We start from the raw sequence: 3,796 nt of genomic DNA, 5'->3' as shown, positions 1-3,796 counted from the left end.
TTTAATAAAACCTCGTCGCACAATCGAAAGAATAGAGAACGAGGAACAGAGAATAAGAATTTCAACCTATCAGAAACCATATACCATAAAATACACAATTTCCGATAGGTTGAAATTCTGTTCTACGTTCCTATTCCTTTGATTGTGCGCAGCCCTTCAAAGACAGAGAATATATAGACTGCGCCATCCATGTATAAAATTGATCGATAAAAACGAGAGAAATGGGAAGCGAAAACGGTTTCTACCTTATTCTATTCAACCAATTACAATATGTTAAAAAGAGAAGATTAGCCATCCTCATGTTTCCTCTCTTCTATTTTTGTCGACTACATTTGGTACACTATTTTTTCGATACGAATAGCGCAGTCTATGCTATATATTTTTAGTCAATGTACATTTATACAATTCTGAATCTCGCAGCCTAACACAATTATATCATCGTAACAATTCTTTCAAAACGAACAATACGATCCAATATCCTTTTGAAATCATGACAATTAAATTGCAATCGCAGAAAACCTTTATATAAAACGTCCGGGACTACAATGAATTGGTTAGTCGGTGAGTCGGAAGTGAATCTGAAGAATAATTCGGTGAATCGAAATACTCGGAATTGGTCGAAATCGATAAATTGGAGGAATTGGCCAGCGGCCAAGACTATCGACTCATTGTAGATTCGACCTATTGTTTTTACAATGTTTTGCGAAACATTCTTCAGTTTCTCCCTTTTCTCTTTTCTTCTGCTATCAACAGCGACATTACACTATTATGATACACCAAGAATTGCGAGAAAACCCAAAGAAACCGATGCTTTAATTTCGAGAATGATGATGAGAGTAGATCCGCGAGAGCAGGTCTTATATTCGGGGTCCAAAACAAAAATCGGTCAAGTCGAGAGCGAGTTACTACCAAGCATTGCTTTATACATCTGTTGTGAACCGTGTCTGTCCATTCGTATTTACAATGGGAAGCGATTTTCGGGAAATTTGTGCATTGTCCTACACGTCTTACGCGATTTACACCAGAGAGAGGTTATGATACACATGCCGATATCACGACGCAACGAGATCGGACGGAACGGGAATACAATCGAGAATGAGATGCATCGACTGGTCGGGAGGAACGATCATTTTGGAGACTTCGTCAATCTAGTTTTGATGTCAGAACGACTGCCGGACAGGTAATTACCTCTCAACGATAGCAAAGTGTTTCCTTTGATAGAGGCGGAAGGAGGGGGAGAGAAATTCGTGGAAAAGAAAGAATACAAGCATGACATCACGCACGATATCGACTTGCGGCTCGTCCTTCCTCAATTACGTGTAATCATAATCAGTTAAAGAAAAGCACGATAACGTTACTCACCTAACTCCGCGCACATCCTTGCCGTAACTTCACCATTTCAGCAACTTTCATCGCGTTCGACCGCGAGTATTGTTGTCCTCTACTTTTTTAAAACTGCTAAACCGATCACTAATGCTATCTGTCGATTGAACGAAGAGTGAAAGTGTCGAGAATCAGCAAGAGCTCTCGAGACAACATGACACGTCAAAATGTTCCTAGGCTGAAGGCTAAGTTGAAAATTGGCGCCAAGTCTTAAATTTTAAATAAACTTATTTTATTTGCATAAAGATTATTCATTATATATTTTGTTATTATTATAAAATTATTTTATCATTTTTTAATATTAAAATCTTATCAGTAATAAATCTTTAAATCTTTATTGGATCTCTATCGATGAGATAGAAAAACAAATATTCTTTGAAATAAATGGTGATATTTCCTTTATTTATATTTTTTATGATATACATATATTTTCTTCTTTTATATCCAACATCTATTATTATATTATATATTGAATTAATAGACATAATTTTTCTAATATTTATTTTTATGTATAATTAATTTCTAAATATATAACTATATTTTTTACAAGTATATTTACATTCCTGAATTTTTTTTATTATCTCTATGTTATGTACAAATTTAATAAATACTAAAATTAGGTAATTATTTTTTAATATGAAAAATAATGTATTTTGAGATTATTTTTATTCAAATTGTAAAAAATATGTATTTTAGCGATTTGGGAAACACAGGATTGGATCTATTTCTTTAAGCTTGTTTTATAATAAAGTCGAAAACCGTAAACCGTAAATTAATCGTAGTTGATTATCTTTGTTATATCCAACCATAATTGGTCAATTTTTTATGACCCTATTGTAGAACAGGAGGCATTAAGGATTATTTATACAGGCCGTAATCTGCTAACTTATGTCGTAATCTGTAAAAATTGACCAATCAGAGTCGAGTATCCCTCTCTTACACGACTGTGATTGATCAATTCTTATAAATTGCAGCATAAGCTAATAAATTAGGGCCTATATAAATGATCCCTTACTCTATTTTATTTGCTAAATAAAAAAAACAGTCAGAATTGTTTTATTTTTGAAATATTTGTTTTAAAGAAGAAAATAATGGTTCTTAATGTATAAACCAATCACATTGAAGAATTTTACAACAGTGGCAAAGCTGCTTTCTCTGCTGAACGCAGCCAAAATCCACAATTTGAATGTAATTGAACTGAAATCACATCCATTTTCGATGTTACGACTTTATCAACAATTGCCTTTTCACCGAAGGTTTAAACCAAATCAGAATGTAAGAATCAACCAACTACAGTCGAGCATTCCCCTGTCGTTCGACTGTAGTTGGTTGGTTTTTACATTCTACTTTAAACCCTCAGTGGAAACTAGGCAAATGTCGATAATATAGGTGCGTTCGCAATGTAAATCTGAGATGTGAGCTAGCAAATGGCAAGTGTGATCTTCGAGCACGTGATTTTCGAGCAATCCGAGTGTCAAAAATTAATAACTTCCGAACGCTACAGAGCTGTAACACAGTATAACCAGTAGAGATACTCAGCGAAAAAATGCGTGTTCGCGCGCAGGTATGGCTGCGCAGCTTTTGTTTTGGGCCGATCCAATGAAATGCAAGTTGACAAGAACGTACATATTACACAGATCCCGTATGAGTAGATATCCGTGGCAAAAGAAGACAATTTAAGAGCTACGCCGTAAATTTCTAAAAAATGAGTAAAAAAAGAAAAGTTATGTTACGTGTAGTATTAAACAATACAGTAATAATAGTAAAAATTCACAATGCACTTTTTTCATTATCTCAAAAATATCGTAAGATTTTATAATTTACAAAAAGTAAGTAGTTTATGCTAGGTTAACTCAATTAAACATAAAATCAAATGTAATTTTGTGAAAAAAGATAATTTTTTTTACATTGACTACCGTTTACACGGCTCCCTTAATTAGTTTTTTAGAGCAAAGCAATCTACTATCGTATGGGGCATTATATCCTCTTCGGTCCTGGATTTTCAAACGTTAACATGGCGGATGGTCACGTGACTGCGACGCGGAGATCAAAGGTGCCGACACGGAGTGTCTCCTGGTTATATTGTGGCTGTAAACTATTCTTTAAGGTTAGATTATGAAATGAAATTATTTTATTTTTATGAATAAATAAAAAATACCTTATTAATTGAAAATTTCTTTCGCTTTACTAGAAACTGATAATAATCTATACTAAAAATAGATCATTACACATGAATATAGCAGACTCATATGCAAGGTGTGTTTTCTTAAAAGGTATCAATATATATATATATATATATATATATATATATATATATATATATATAGTATAAATAATACTCTCGTACTACTCTTCTTCTTCGTACTAATTTAATTAAGTTATTACTACTACTTAGTTATTATTATTAGTTAGT

The sequence above is a fragment of the Atta cephalotes genome (genome assembly GCF_000143395.1).
Source record: "Atta cephalotes unplaced genomic scaffold scaffold00009, whole genome shotgun sequence".
In the NCBI taxonomy this organism is placed as follows: Eukaryota; Metazoa; Arthropoda; class Insecta; order Hymenoptera; family Formicidae; genus Atta; species Atta cephalotes.
Note: the sequence above shows the minus strand (reverse complement) of the source record.